Source organism: Pimephales promelas, unplaced genomic scaffold (genome assembly GCF_988280905.1).
Source record: "Pimephales promelas unplaced genomic scaffold, fPimPro1.hap1.1 HAP1_SCAFFOLD_134, whole genome shotgun sequence".
NCBI lineage: Eukaryota > Metazoa > Chordata > Actinopteri > Cypriniformes > Leuciscidae > Pimephales > Pimephales promelas.
Window position 1 is genome coordinate 1 of NW_028297353.1, and position 9,621 is coordinate 9,621.

At 47.4% G+C, this 9,621-nt stretch overlaps 48 non-coding genes and 1 pseudogene across 48 annotated transcripts; all 49 read right to left on the minus strand.

The window, feature by feature from the left end:
• On the minus strand, positions 1-100 carry LOC148960707 (5S ribosomal RNA; annotated as a pseudogene; the record flags this gene model as incomplete).
• A 63-nt stretch (positions 101-163) lies between these two features.
• Positions 164-282, minus strand: LOC148960708 (5S ribosomal RNA). Its single transcript, XR_016155012.1, has one exon. It is a non-coding gene; the product is annotated as a 5S ribosomal RNA (ribosomal RNA).
• Positions 283-454: 172 nt separating this feature from the next.
• Positions 455-572, minus strand: LOC148960709 (5S ribosomal RNA). Its single transcript, XR_016155017.1, has one exon. It is a non-coding gene; the product is annotated as a 5S ribosomal RNA (ribosomal RNA).
• Positions 573-635: 63 nt separating this feature from the next.
• LOC148960710 (5S ribosomal RNA) lies at positions 636-754 on the minus strand. The gene has a single exon (XR_016154970.1). It is a non-coding gene; the product is annotated as a 5S ribosomal RNA (ribosomal RNA).
• Positions 755-817: 63 nt separating this feature from the next.
• On the minus strand, positions 818-936 carry LOC148960711 (5S ribosomal RNA). The gene has a single exon (XR_016154981.1). It is a non-coding gene; the product is annotated as a 5S ribosomal RNA (ribosomal RNA).
• Positions 937-999: 63 nt separating this feature from the next.
• LOC148960712 (5S ribosomal RNA) lies at positions 1,000-1,118 on the minus strand. The gene has a single exon (XR_016154992.1). It is a non-coding gene; the product is annotated as a 5S ribosomal RNA (ribosomal RNA).
• A 63-nt stretch (positions 1,119-1,181) lies between these two features.
• Positions 1,182-1,300, minus strand: LOC148960713 (5S ribosomal RNA). The gene has a single exon (XR_016155013.1). It is a non-coding gene; the product is annotated as a 5S ribosomal RNA (ribosomal RNA).
• A 172-nt stretch (positions 1,301-1,472) lies between these two features.
• Positions 1,473-1,591, minus strand: LOC148960714 (5S ribosomal RNA). The gene has a single exon (XR_016155003.1). It is a non-coding gene; the product is annotated as a 5S ribosomal RNA (ribosomal RNA).
• Positions 1,592-1,654: 63 nt separating this feature from the next.
• LOC148960715 (5S ribosomal RNA) lies at positions 1,655-1,773 on the minus strand. Its single transcript, XR_016155014.1, has one exon. It is a non-coding gene; the product is annotated as a 5S ribosomal RNA (ribosomal RNA).
• A 63-nt stretch (positions 1,774-1,836) lies between these two features.
• Positions 1,837-1,955, minus strand: LOC148960716 (5S ribosomal RNA). Its single transcript, XR_016154971.1, has one exon. It is a non-coding gene; the product is annotated as a 5S ribosomal RNA (ribosomal RNA).
• A 63-nt stretch (positions 1,956-2,018) lies between these two features.
• On the minus strand, positions 2,019-2,137 carry LOC148960717 (5S ribosomal RNA). The gene has a single exon (XR_016154972.1). It is a non-coding gene; the product is annotated as a 5S ribosomal RNA (ribosomal RNA).
• Positions 2,138-2,200: 63 nt separating this feature from the next.
• Positions 2,201-2,319, minus strand: LOC148960718 (5S ribosomal RNA). Its single transcript, XR_016154973.1, has one exon. It is a non-coding gene; the product is annotated as a 5S ribosomal RNA (ribosomal RNA).
• Positions 2,320-2,382: 63 nt separating this feature from the next.
• LOC148960719 (5S ribosomal RNA) lies at positions 2,383-2,501 on the minus strand. The gene has a single exon (XR_016154974.1). It is a non-coding gene; the product is annotated as a 5S ribosomal RNA (ribosomal RNA).
• Positions 2,502-2,564: 63 nt separating this feature from the next.
• Positions 2,565-2,683, minus strand: LOC148960720 (5S ribosomal RNA). Its single transcript, XR_016154975.1, has one exon. It is a non-coding gene; the product is annotated as a 5S ribosomal RNA (ribosomal RNA).
• A 63-nt stretch (positions 2,684-2,746) lies between these two features.
• LOC148960721 (5S ribosomal RNA) lies at positions 2,747-2,865 on the minus strand. Its single transcript, XR_016154976.1, has one exon. It is a non-coding gene; the product is annotated as a 5S ribosomal RNA (ribosomal RNA).
• Positions 2,866-2,928: 63 nt separating this feature from the next.
• On the minus strand, positions 2,929-3,047 carry LOC148960722 (5S ribosomal RNA). Its single transcript, XR_016154977.1, has one exon. It is a non-coding gene; the product is annotated as a 5S ribosomal RNA (ribosomal RNA).
• Positions 3,048-3,110: 63 nt separating this feature from the next.
• On the minus strand, positions 3,111-3,229 carry LOC148960723 (5S ribosomal RNA). Its single transcript, XR_016155015.1, has one exon. It is a non-coding gene; the product is annotated as a 5S ribosomal RNA (ribosomal RNA).
• A 171-nt stretch (positions 3,230-3,400) lies between these two features.
• Positions 3,401-3,519, minus strand: LOC148960724 (5S ribosomal RNA). Its single transcript, XR_016154978.1, has one exon. It is a non-coding gene; the product is annotated as a 5S ribosomal RNA (ribosomal RNA).
• Positions 3,520-3,582: 63 nt separating this feature from the next.
• LOC148960725 (5S ribosomal RNA) lies at positions 3,583-3,701 on the minus strand. Its single transcript, XR_016154979.1, has one exon. It is a non-coding gene; the product is annotated as a 5S ribosomal RNA (ribosomal RNA).
• Positions 3,702-3,764: 63 nt separating this feature from the next.
• LOC148960726 (5S ribosomal RNA) lies at positions 3,765-3,883 on the minus strand. Its single transcript, XR_016154980.1, has one exon. It is a non-coding gene; the product is annotated as a 5S ribosomal RNA (ribosomal RNA).
• Positions 3,884-3,946: 63 nt separating this feature from the next.
• On the minus strand, positions 3,947-4,065 carry LOC148960727 (5S ribosomal RNA). The gene has a single exon (XR_016154982.1). It is a non-coding gene; the product is annotated as a 5S ribosomal RNA (ribosomal RNA).
• Positions 4,066-4,128: 63 nt separating this feature from the next.
• On the minus strand, positions 4,129-4,247 carry LOC148960728 (5S ribosomal RNA). The gene has a single exon (XR_016154983.1). It is a non-coding gene; the product is annotated as a 5S ribosomal RNA (ribosomal RNA).
• A 63-nt stretch (positions 4,248-4,310) lies between these two features.
• LOC148960729 (5S ribosomal RNA) lies at positions 4,311-4,429 on the minus strand. Its single transcript, XR_016154984.1, has one exon. It is a non-coding gene; the product is annotated as a 5S ribosomal RNA (ribosomal RNA).
• Positions 4,430-4,492: 63 nt separating this feature from the next.
• Positions 4,493-4,611, minus strand: LOC148960730 (5S ribosomal RNA). Its single transcript, XR_016154985.1, has one exon. It is a non-coding gene; the product is annotated as a 5S ribosomal RNA (ribosomal RNA).
• Positions 4,612-4,674: 63 nt separating this feature from the next.
• On the minus strand, positions 4,675-4,793 carry LOC148960731 (5S ribosomal RNA). Its single transcript, XR_016154986.1, has one exon. It is a non-coding gene; the product is annotated as a 5S ribosomal RNA (ribosomal RNA).
• Positions 4,794-4,856: 63 nt separating this feature from the next.
• LOC148960732 (5S ribosomal RNA) lies at positions 4,857-4,975 on the minus strand. The gene has a single exon (XR_016154987.1). It is a non-coding gene; the product is annotated as a 5S ribosomal RNA (ribosomal RNA).
• A 63-nt stretch (positions 4,976-5,038) lies between these two features.
• On the minus strand, positions 5,039-5,157 carry LOC148960733 (5S ribosomal RNA). The gene has a single exon (XR_016154988.1). It is a non-coding gene; the product is annotated as a 5S ribosomal RNA (ribosomal RNA).
• Positions 5,158-5,328: 171 nt separating this feature from the next.
• On the minus strand, positions 5,329-5,446 carry LOC148960734 (5S ribosomal RNA). Its single transcript, XR_016155016.1, has one exon. It is a non-coding gene; the product is annotated as a 5S ribosomal RNA (ribosomal RNA).
• Positions 5,447-5,509: 63 nt separating this feature from the next.
• Positions 5,510-5,628, minus strand: LOC148960735 (5S ribosomal RNA). The gene has a single exon (XR_016154989.1). It is a non-coding gene; the product is annotated as a 5S ribosomal RNA (ribosomal RNA).
• Positions 5,629-5,691: 63 nt separating this feature from the next.
• LOC148960736 (5S ribosomal RNA) lies at positions 5,692-5,810 on the minus strand. The gene has a single exon (XR_016154990.1). It is a non-coding gene; the product is annotated as a 5S ribosomal RNA (ribosomal RNA).
• A 63-nt stretch (positions 5,811-5,873) lies between these two features.
• Positions 5,874-5,992, minus strand: LOC148960737 (5S ribosomal RNA). The gene has a single exon (XR_016154991.1). It is a non-coding gene; the product is annotated as a 5S ribosomal RNA (ribosomal RNA).
• A 63-nt stretch (positions 5,993-6,055) lies between these two features.
• Positions 6,056-6,174, minus strand: LOC148960738 (5S ribosomal RNA). Its single transcript, XR_016154993.1, has one exon. It is a non-coding gene; the product is annotated as a 5S ribosomal RNA (ribosomal RNA).
• A 63-nt stretch (positions 6,175-6,237) lies between these two features.
• LOC148960739 (5S ribosomal RNA) lies at positions 6,238-6,356 on the minus strand. Its single transcript, XR_016154994.1, has one exon. It is a non-coding gene; the product is annotated as a 5S ribosomal RNA (ribosomal RNA).
• A 171-nt stretch (positions 6,357-6,527) lies between these two features.
• On the minus strand, positions 6,528-6,646 carry LOC148960740 (5S ribosomal RNA). Its single transcript, XR_016154995.1, has one exon. It is a non-coding gene; the product is annotated as a 5S ribosomal RNA (ribosomal RNA).
• Positions 6,647-6,709: 63 nt separating this feature from the next.
• Positions 6,710-6,828, minus strand: LOC148960741 (5S ribosomal RNA). Its single transcript, XR_016154996.1, has one exon. It is a non-coding gene; the product is annotated as a 5S ribosomal RNA (ribosomal RNA).
• A 63-nt stretch (positions 6,829-6,891) lies between these two features.
• On the minus strand, positions 6,892-7,010 carry LOC148960742 (5S ribosomal RNA). Its single transcript, XR_016154997.1, has one exon. It is a non-coding gene; the product is annotated as a 5S ribosomal RNA (ribosomal RNA).
• A 63-nt stretch (positions 7,011-7,073) lies between these two features.
• On the minus strand, positions 7,074-7,192 carry LOC148960743 (5S ribosomal RNA). Its single transcript, XR_016154998.1, has one exon. It is a non-coding gene; the product is annotated as a 5S ribosomal RNA (ribosomal RNA).
• Positions 7,193-7,255: 63 nt separating this feature from the next.
• Positions 7,256-7,374, minus strand: LOC148960744 (5S ribosomal RNA). Its single transcript, XR_016154999.1, has one exon. It is a non-coding gene; the product is annotated as a 5S ribosomal RNA (ribosomal RNA).
• Positions 7,375-7,437: 63 nt separating this feature from the next.
• LOC148960745 (5S ribosomal RNA) lies at positions 7,438-7,556 on the minus strand. The gene has a single exon (XR_016155000.1). It is a non-coding gene; the product is annotated as a 5S ribosomal RNA (ribosomal RNA).
• A 169-nt stretch (positions 7,557-7,725) lies between these two features.
• Positions 7,726-7,844, minus strand: LOC148960746 (5S ribosomal RNA). Its single transcript, XR_016155001.1, has one exon. It is a non-coding gene; the product is annotated as a 5S ribosomal RNA (ribosomal RNA).
• Positions 7,845-7,907: 63 nt separating this feature from the next.
• LOC148960747 (5S ribosomal RNA) lies at positions 7,908-8,026 on the minus strand. The gene has a single exon (XR_016155002.1). It is a non-coding gene; the product is annotated as a 5S ribosomal RNA (ribosomal RNA).
• A 63-nt stretch (positions 8,027-8,089) lies between these two features.
• LOC148960748 (5S ribosomal RNA) lies at positions 8,090-8,208 on the minus strand. The gene has a single exon (XR_016155004.1). It is a non-coding gene; the product is annotated as a 5S ribosomal RNA (ribosomal RNA).
• Positions 8,209-8,271: 63 nt separating this feature from the next.
• Positions 8,272-8,390, minus strand: LOC148960749 (5S ribosomal RNA). The gene has a single exon (XR_016155005.1). It is a non-coding gene; the product is annotated as a 5S ribosomal RNA (ribosomal RNA).
• A 63-nt stretch (positions 8,391-8,453) lies between these two features.
• LOC148960750 (5S ribosomal RNA) lies at positions 8,454-8,572 on the minus strand. The gene has a single exon (XR_016155006.1). It is a non-coding gene; the product is annotated as a 5S ribosomal RNA (ribosomal RNA).
• A 63-nt stretch (positions 8,573-8,635) lies between these two features.
• LOC148960751 (5S ribosomal RNA) lies at positions 8,636-8,754 on the minus strand. The gene has a single exon (XR_016155007.1). It is a non-coding gene; the product is annotated as a 5S ribosomal RNA (ribosomal RNA).
• A 171-nt stretch (positions 8,755-8,925) lies between these two features.
• Positions 8,926-9,044, minus strand: LOC148960752 (5S ribosomal RNA). The gene has a single exon (XR_016155008.1). It is a non-coding gene; the product is annotated as a 5S ribosomal RNA (ribosomal RNA).
• Positions 9,045-9,107: 63 nt separating this feature from the next.
• On the minus strand, positions 9,108-9,226 carry LOC148960753 (5S ribosomal RNA). Its single transcript, XR_016155009.1, has one exon. It is a non-coding gene; the product is annotated as a 5S ribosomal RNA (ribosomal RNA).
• A 63-nt stretch (positions 9,227-9,289) lies between these two features.
• On the minus strand, positions 9,290-9,408 carry LOC148960754 (5S ribosomal RNA). The gene has a single exon (XR_016155010.1). It is a non-coding gene; the product is annotated as a 5S ribosomal RNA (ribosomal RNA).
• A 63-nt stretch (positions 9,409-9,471) lies between these two features.
• LOC148960755 (5S ribosomal RNA) lies at positions 9,472-9,590 on the minus strand. Its single transcript, XR_016155011.1, has one exon. It is a non-coding gene; the product is annotated as a 5S ribosomal RNA (ribosomal RNA).
• Positions 9,591-9,621: the final 31 nt, after the last annotated feature.

The following is a 9,621-nucleotide window of genomic DNA, read 5'->3' on the forward strand; positions in this document are numbered from 1 at the left end:
TCCCAGGCGGTCTCCCATCCAAGTACTAACCAGGCCCGACCCTGCTTAGCTTCCGAGATCAGACGAGTTCGGGCGTTCTCAAGGTGGTATGGCCGTAAGCGAAATCTGCTGCCAAAATTGGGCTATTTGAATGGTTAGAACATTAGGGTAGTAAACTATATAAAGCTTACAGCACCTGGTATTCCCAGGCGGTCTCCCATTCAAGTACTAACCAGGCCCGACCCTGCTTAGCTTCCGAGATCAGACGAGTTCGGGCGTTCTCAAGGTGGTATGGCCGTAAGCGAAATCCGCTGCCAAAATTGGGCTATTTGAAGAAGAAAAAAAAGAGACTCTTTCAGGCTTTCTGAAGAAACTCAGAGAATATTTCAGGCATTTCGAGGGGAAAAAAGACAATTTAGGATTTTTGAACCATTTCATTGACTCTTTTTTTTTTTTTTTTTTTTTTAAACAATAAAGCTTACAGCACCTGGTATTCCCAGGCGGTCTCCCACCAAGCACTAACCAGGCCCGACCCTGCTTAGCTTCCGAGATCAGACGAGTTCGGGCGTTCTCAAGGTGGTATGGCCGTAAGCGAAATCTGCTGCCAAAATTGGGCTATTTGAATGGTTAGAACATTAGGGTAGTAAACTATATAAAGCTTACAGCACCTGGTATTCCCAGGCGGTCTCCCATCCAAGTACTAACCAGGCCCGACCCTGCTTAGCTTCCGAGATCAGACGAGTTCGGGCGTTCTCAAGGTGGTATGGCCGTAAGCGAAATCTGCTGCCAAAATTGGGCTATTTGAATGGTTAGAACATTAGGGTAGTAAACTATATAAAGCTTACAGCACCTGGTATTCCCAGGCGGTCTCCCATCCAAGTACTAACCAGGCCCGACCCTGCTTAGCTTCCGAGATCAGACGAGTTCGGGCGTTCTCAAGGTGGTATGGCCGTAAGCGAAATCTGCTGCCAAAATTGGGCTATTTGAATGGTTAGAACATTAGGGTAGTAAACTATATAAAGCTTACAGCACCTGGTATTCCCAGGCGGTCTCCCATCCAAGTACTAACCAGGCCCGACCCTGCTTAGCTTCCGAGATCAGACGAGTTCGGGCGTTCTCAAGGTGGTATGGCCGTAAGCGAAATCTGCTGCCAAAATTGGGCTATTTGAATGGTTAGAACATTAGGGTAGTAAACTATATAAAGCTTACAGCACCTGGTATTCCCAGGCGGTCTCCCATTCAAGTACTAACCAGGCCCGACCCTGCTTAGCTTCCGAGATCAGACGAGTTCGGGCGTTCTCAAGGTGGTATGGCCGTAAGCGAAATCCGCTGCCAAAATTGGGCTATTTGAAGAAGAAAAAAAAAGAGACTCTTTCAGGCTTTCTGAAGAAACTCAGAGAATATTTCAGGCATTTCGAGGGGAAAAAAGACAATTTAGGATTTTTGAACCATTTCATTGACTCTTTTTTTTTTTTTTTTTTTTTAAACAATAAAGCTTACAGCACCTGGTATTCCCAGGCGGTCTCCCATCCAAGTACTAACCAGGCCCGACCCTGCTTAGCTTCCGAGATCAGACGAGTTCGGGCGTTCTCAAGGTGGTATGGCCGTAAGCGAAATCTGCTGCCAAAATTGGGCTATTTGAATGGTTAGAACATTAGGGTAGTAAACTATATAAAGCTTACAGCACCTGGTATTCCCAGGCGGTCTCCCATCCAAGTACTAACCAGGCCCGACCCTGCTTAGCTTCCGAGATCAGACGAGTTCGGGCGTTCTCAAGGTGGTATGGCCGTAAGCGAAATCTGCTGCCAAAATTGGGCTATTTGAATGGTTAGAACATTAGGGTAGTAAACTATATAAAGCTTACAGCACCTGGTATTCCCAGGCGGTCTCCCATCCAAGTACTAACCAGGCCCGACCCTGCTTAGCTTCCGAGATCAGACGAGTTCGGGCGTTCTCAAGGTGGTATGGCCGTAAGCGAAATCTGCTGCCAAAATTGGGCTATTTGAATGGTTAGAACATTAGGGTAGTAAACTATATAAAGCTTACAGCACCTGGTATTCCCAGGCGGTCTCCCATCCAAGTACTAACCAGGCCCGACCCTGCTTAGCTTCCGAGATCAGACGAGTTCGGGCGTTCTCAAGGTGGTATGGCCGTAAGCGAAATCTGCTGCCAAAATTGGGCTATTTGAATGGTTAGAACATTAGGGTAGTAAACTATATAAAGCTTACAGCACCTGGTATTCCCAGGCGGTCTCCCATCCAAGTACTAACCAGGCCCGACCCTGCTTAGCTTCCGAGATCAGACGAGTTCGGGCGTTCTCAAGGTGGTATGGCCGTAAGCGAAATCTGCTGCCAAAATTGGGCTATTTGAATGGTTAGAACATTAGGGTAGTAAACTATATAAAGCTTACAGCACCTGGTATTCCCAGGCGGTCTCCCATCCAAGTACTAACCAGGCCCGACCCTGCTTAGCTTCCGAGATCAGACGAGTTCGGGCGTTCTCAAGGTGGTATGGCCGTAAGCGAAATCTGCTGCCAAAATTGGGCTATTTGAATGGTTAGAACATTAGGGTAGTAAACTATATAAAGCTTACAGCACCTGGTATTCCCAGGCGGTCTCCCATCCAAGTACTAACCAGGCCCGACCCTGCTTAGCTTCCGAGATCAGACGAGTTCGGGCGTTCTCAAGGTGGTATGGCCGTAAGCGAAATCTGCTGCCAAAATTGGGCTATTTGAATGGTTAGAACATTAGGGTAGTAAACTATATAAAGCTTACAGCACCTGGTATTCCCAGGCGGTCTCCCATCCAAGTACTAACCAGGCCCGACCCTGCTTAGCTTCCGAGATCAGACGAGTTCGGGCGTTCTCAAGGTGGTATGGCCGTAAGCGAAATCTGCTGCCAAAATTGGGCTATTTGAATGGTTAGAACATTAGGGTAGTAAACTATATAAAGCTTACAGCACCTGGTATTCCCAGGCGGTCTCCCATCCAAGTACTAACCAGGCCCGACCCTGCTTAGCTTCCGAGATCAGACGAGTTCGGGCGTTCTCAAGGTGGTATGGCCGTAAGCGAAATCTGCTGCCAAAATTGGGCTATTTGAATGGTTAGAACATTAGGGTAGTAAACTATATAAAGCTTACAGCACCTGGTATTCCCAGGCGGTCTCCCATTCAAGTACTAACCAGGCCCGACCCTGCTTAGCTTCCGAGATCAGACGAGTTCGGGCGTTCTCAAGGTGGTATGGCCGTAAGCGAAATCCGCTGCCAAAATTGGGCTATTTGAAGAAGAAAAAAAAGAGACTCTTTCAGGCTTTCTGAAGAAACTCAGAGAATATTTCAGGCATTTCGAGGGGAAAAAAGACAATTTAGGATTTTTGAACCATTTCATTCACTCTTTTTTTTTTTTTTTTTTTTTAAACAATAAAGCTTACAGCACCTGGTATTCCCAGGCGGTCTCCCATCCAAGTACTAACCAGGCCCGACCCTGCTTAGCTTCCGAGATCAGACGAGTTCGGGCGTTCTCAAGGTGGTATGGCCGTAAGCGAAATCTGCTGCCAAAATTGGGCTATTTGAATGGTTAGAACATTAGGGTAGTAAACTATATAAAGCTTACAGCACCTGGTATTCCCAGGCGGTCTCCCATCCAAGTACTAACCAGGCCCGACCCTGCTTAGCTTCCGAGATCAGACGAGTTCGGGCGTTCTCAAGGTGGTATGGCCGTAAGCGAAATCTGCTGCCAAAATTGGGCTATTTGAATGGTTAGAACATTAGGGTAGTAAACTATATAAAGCTTACAGCACCTGGTATTCCCAGGCGGTCTCCCATCCAAGTACTAACCAGGCCCGACCCTGCTTAGCTTCCGAGATCAGACGAGTTCGGGCGTTCTCAAGGTGGTATGGCCGTAAGCGAAATCTGCTGCCAAAATTGGGCTATTTGAATGGTTAGAACATTAGGGTAGTAAACTATATAAAGCTTACAGCACCTGGTATTCCCAGGCGGTCTCCCATCCAAGTACTAACCAGGCCCGACCCTGCTTAGCTTCCGAGATCAGACGAGTTCGGGCGTTCTCAAGGTGGTATGGCCGTAAGCGAAATCTGCTGCCAAAATTGGGCTATTTGAATGGTTAGAACATTAGGGTAGTAAACTATATAAAGCTTACAGCACCTGGTATTCCCAGGCGGTCTCCCATCCAAGTACTAACCAGGCCCGACCCTGCTTAGCTTCCGAGATCAGACGAGTTCGGGCGTTCTCAAGGTGGTATGGCCGTAAGCGAAATCTGCTGCCAAAATTGGGCTATTTGAATGGTTAGAACATTAGGGTAGTAAACTATATAAAGCTTACAGCACCTGGTATTCCCAGGCGGTCTCCCATCCAAGTACTAACCAGGCCCGACCCTGCTTAGCTTCCGAGATCAGACGAGTTCGGGCGTTCTCAAGGTGGTATGGCCGTAAGCGAAATCTGCTGCCAAAATTGGGCTATTTGAATGGTTAGAACATTAGGGTAGTAAACTATATAAAGCTTACAGCACCTGGTATTCCCAGGCGGTCTCCCATCCAAGTACTAACCAGGCCCGACCCTGCTTAGCTTCCGAGATCAGACGAGTTCGGGCGTTCTCAAGGTGGTATGGCCGTAAGCGAAATCTGCTGCCAAAATTGGGCTATTTGAATGGTTAGAACATTAGGGTAGTAAACTATATAAAGCTTACAGCACCTGGTATTCCCAGGCGGTCTCCCATCCAAGTACTAACCAGGCCCGACCCTGCTTAGCTTCCGAGATCAGACGAGTTCGGGCGTTCTCAAGGTGGTATGGCCGTAAGCGAAATCTGCTGCCAAAATTGGGCTATTTGAATGGTTAGAACATTAGGGTAGTAAACTATATAAAGCTTACAGCACCTGGTATTCCCAGGCGGTCTCCCATCCAAGTACTAACCAGGCCCGACCCTGCTTAGCTTCCGAGATCAGACGAGTTCGGGCGTTCTCAAGGTGGTATGGCCGTAAGCGAAATCTGCTGCCAAAATTGGGCTATTTGAATGGTTAGAACATTAGGGTAGTAAACTATATAAAGCTTACAGCACCTGGTATTCCCAGGCGGTCTCCCATCCAAGTACTAACCAGGCCCGACCCTGCTTAGCTTCCGAGATCAGACGAGTTCGGGCGTTCTCAAGGTGGTATGGCCGTAAGCGAAATCTGCTGCCAAAATTGGGCTATTTGAAGAAGAAAAAAAAGAGACTCTTTCAGGCTTTCTGAAGAAACTCAGAGAATATTTCAGGCATTTCGAGGGGAAAAAAGACAATTTAGGATTTTTGAACCATTTCATTGACTCTTTTTTTTTTTTTTTTTTTTTAAACAATAAAGCTTACAGCACCTGGTATTCCCAGGCGGCTCCCATCCAAGTACTAACCAGGCCCGACCCTGCTTAGCTTCCGAGATCAGACGAGTTCGGGCGTTCTCAAGGTGGTATGGCCGTAAGCGAAATCTGCTGCCAAAATTGGGCTATTTGAATGGTTAGAACATTAGGGTAGTAAACTATATAAAGCTTACAGCACCTGGTATTCCCAGGCGGTCTCCCATCCAAGTACTAACCAGGCCCGACCCTGCTTAGCTTCCGAGATCAGACGAGTTCGGGCGTTCTCAAGGTGGTATGGCCGTAAGCGAAATCTGCTGCCAAAATTGGGCTATTTGAATGGTTAGAACATTAGGGTAGTAAACTATATAAAGCTTACAGCACCTGGTATTCCCAGGCGGTCTCCCATCCAAGTACTAACCAGGCCCGACCCTGCTTAGCTTCCGAGATCAGACGAGTTCGGGCGTTCTCAAGGTGGTATGGCCGTAAGCGAAATCTGCTGCCAAAATTGGGCTATTTGAATGGTTAGAACATTAGGGTAGTAAACTATATAAAGCTTACAGCACCTGGTATTCCCAGGCGGTCTCCCATCCAAGTACTAACCAGGCCCGACCCTGCTTAGCTTCCGAGATCAGACGAGTTCGGGCGTTCTCAAGGTGGTATGGCCGTAAGCGAAATCTGCTGCCAAAATTGGGCTATTTGAATGGTTAGAACATTAGGGTAGTAAACTATATAAAGCTTACAGCACCTGGTATTCCCAGGCGGTCTCCCATCCAAGTACTAACCAGGCCCGACCCTGCTTAGCTTCCGAGATCAGACGAGTTCGGGCGTTCTCAAGGTGGTATGGCCGTAAGCGAAATCTGCTGCCAAAATTGGGCTATTTGAATGGTTAGAACATTAGGGTAGTAAACTACATAAAGCTTACAGCACCTGGTATTCCCAGGCGGTCTCCCATCCAAGTACTAACCAGGCCCGACCCTGCTTAGCTTCCGAGATCAGACGAGTTCGGGCGTTCTCAAGGTGGTATGGCCGTAAGCGAAATCTGCAGCCAAAATTGGGCTATTTGAAGAAGAAAAAAAAGAGACTCTTTCAGGCTTTCTGAAGAAACTGAGAGACTATTTCAGGAATTTTGAGGGAAAAAATACAATTTAGGATTTTTGAAACATTTCATTGACTCTTTTTTTTTTTTTTTTTTTTTTAAACAATAAAGCTTACAGCACCTGGTATTCCCAGGCGGTCTCCCATCCAAGTACTAACCAGGCCCGACCCTGCTTAGCTTCCGAGATCAGACGAGTTCGGGCGTTCTCAAGGTGGTATGGCCGTAAGCGAAATCTGCTGCCAAAATTGGGCTATTTGAATGGTTAGAACATTAGGGTAGTAAACTATATAAAGCTTACAGCACCTGGTATTCCCAGGCGGTCTCCCATCCAAGTACTAACCAGGCCCGACCCTGCTTAGCTTCCGAGATCAGACGAGTTCGGGCGTTCTCAAGGTGGTATGGCCGTAAGCGAAATCTGCTGCCAAAATTGGGCTATTTGAATGGTTAGAACATTAGGGTAGTAAACTATATAAAGCTTACAGCACCTGGTATTCCCAGGCGGTCTCCCATCCAAGTACTAACCAGGCCCGACCCTGCTTAGCTTCCGAGATCAGACGAGTTCGGGCGTTCTCAAGGTGGTATGGCCGTAAGCGAAATCTGCTGCCAAAATTGGGCTATTTGAATGGTTAGAACATTAGGGTAGTAAACTATATAAAGCTTACAGCACCTGGTATTCCCAGGCGGTCTCCCATCCAAGTACTAACCAGGCCCGACCCTGCTTAGCTTCCGAGATCAGACGAGTTCGGGCGTTCTCAAGGTGGTATGGCCGTAAGCGAAATCTGCTGCCAAAATTGGGCTATTTGAATGGTTAGAACATTAGGGTAGTAAACTATATAAAGCTTACAGCACCTGGTATTCCCAGGCGGTCTCCCATCCAAGTACTAACCAGGCCCGACCCTGCTTAGCTTCCGAGATCAGACGAGTTCGGGCGTTCTCAAGGTGGTATGGCCGTAAGCGAAATCTGCTGCCAAAATTGGGCTATTTGAATGGTTAGAACATTAGGGTAGTAAACTACATAAAGCTTACAGCACCTGGTATTCCCAGGCGGTCTCCCATCCAAGTACTAACCAGGCCCGACCCTGCTTAGCTTCCGAGATCAGACGAGTTCGGGCGTTCTCAAGGTGGTATGGCCGTAAGCGAAATCTGCTGCCAAAATTGGGCTATTTGAATGGTTAGAACATGACTCTTTCAGGCTTTCTGAAGAAACTGAGAGACTATTTCAGGAATTTTGAGGGGAAAAAAGACAATTTAGGATTTTTGAAACATTTCATTGACTCTTTTTTTTTTTTTTTTTTTTTAAACAATAAAGCTTACAGCACCTGGTATTCCCAGGCGGTCTCCCATCCAAGTACTAACCAGGCCCGACCCTGCTTAGCTTCCGAGATCAGACGAGTTCGGGCGTTCTCAAGGTGGTATGGCCGTAAGCGAAATCTGCAGCCAAAATTGGGCTATTTGAATGGTTAGAACATTAGGGTTGTAAACTACATAAAGCTTACAGCACCTGGTATTCCCAGGCGGTCTCCCATCCAAGTACTAACCAGGCCCGACCCTGCTTAGCTTCCGAGATCAGACGAGTTCGGGCGTTCTCAAGGTGGTATGGCCGTAAGCGAAATCTGCTGCCAAAATTGGGCTATTTGAATGGTTAGAACATTAGGGTAGTAAACTACATAAAGCTTACAGCACCTGGTATTCCCAGGCGGTCTCCCATCCAAGTACTAACCAGGCCCGACCCTGCTTAGCTTCCGAGATCAGACGAGTTCGGGCGTTCTCAAGGTGGTATGGCCGTAAGCGAAATCTGCTGCCAAAATTGGGCTATTTGAATGGTTAGAACATTAGGGTAGTAAACTACATAAAGCTTACAGCACCTGGTATTCCCAGGCGGTCTCCCATCCAAGTACTAACCAGGCCCGACCCTGCTTAGCTTCCGAGATCAGACGAGTTCGGGCGTTCTCAAGGTGGTATGGCCGTAAGCGAAATCTGCTGCCAAAATTGGGCTATTTGAATGGTTAGAACATTAGGGTAGTAAACTACATAAAGCTTACAGCACCTGGTATTCCCAGGCGGTCTCCCATCCAAGTACTAACCAGGCCCGACCCTGCTTAGCTTCCGAGATCAGACGAGTTCGGGCGTTCTCAAGGTGGTATGGCCGTAAGCGAAATCTGCTGCCAAAATTGGGCTATTTGAATGGTTAGAACATTAGGGTAGTAAACTACATAAAGCTTACAGCACCTGGTATTCCCAGGCGGTCTCCCATCCAAGTACTAACCAGGCCCGACCCTGCTTAGCTTCCGAGATCAGACGAGTTCGGGCGTTCTCAAGGTGGTATGGCCGTAAGCGAAATCTGCTGCCAAAATTGGGCTATTTGAAGAAGAAAAAAAAGAGACTCTTTCAGGCTTTCTGAAGAAACTGAGAGACTATTTCAGGAATTTTGAGGGGAAAAAAGACAATTTAGGATTTTTGAAACATTTCATTGACTCTTTTTTTTTTTTTTTTTTTTTAAACAATAAAGCTTACAGCACCTGGTATTCCCAGGCGGTCTCCCATCCAAGTACTAACCAGGCCCGACCCTGCTTAGCTTCCGAGATCAGACGAGTTCGGGCGTTCTCAAGGTGGTATGGCCGTAAGCGAAATCTGTTGCCAAAATTGGGCTATTTGAATGGTTAGAACATTAGGGTTGTAAACTACATAAAGCTTACAGCACCTGGTATTCCCAGGCGGTCTCCCATCCAAGTACTAACCAGGCCCGACCCTGCTTAGCTTCCGAGATCAGACGAGTTCGGGCGTTCTCAAGGTGGTATGGCCGTAAGCGAAATCTGCTGCCAAAATTGGGCTATTTGAATGGTTAGAACATTAGGGTAGTAAACTACATAAAGCTTACAGCACCTGGTATTCCCAGGCGGTCTCCCATCCAAGTACTAACCAGGCCCGACCCTGCTTAGCTTCCGAGATCAGACGAGTTCGGGCGTTCTCAAGGTGGTATGGCCGTAAGCGAAATCTGCTGCCAAAATTGGGCTATTTGAATGGTTAGAACATTAGGGTAGTAAACTACATAAAGCTTACAGCACCTGGTATTCCCAGGCGGTCTCCCATCCAAGTACTAACCAGGCCCGACCCTGCTTAGCTTCCGAGATCAGACGAGTTCGGGCGTTCTCAAGGTGGTATGGCCGTAAGCGAAATCTGCTGCCAAAATTGGGCTATTTGAA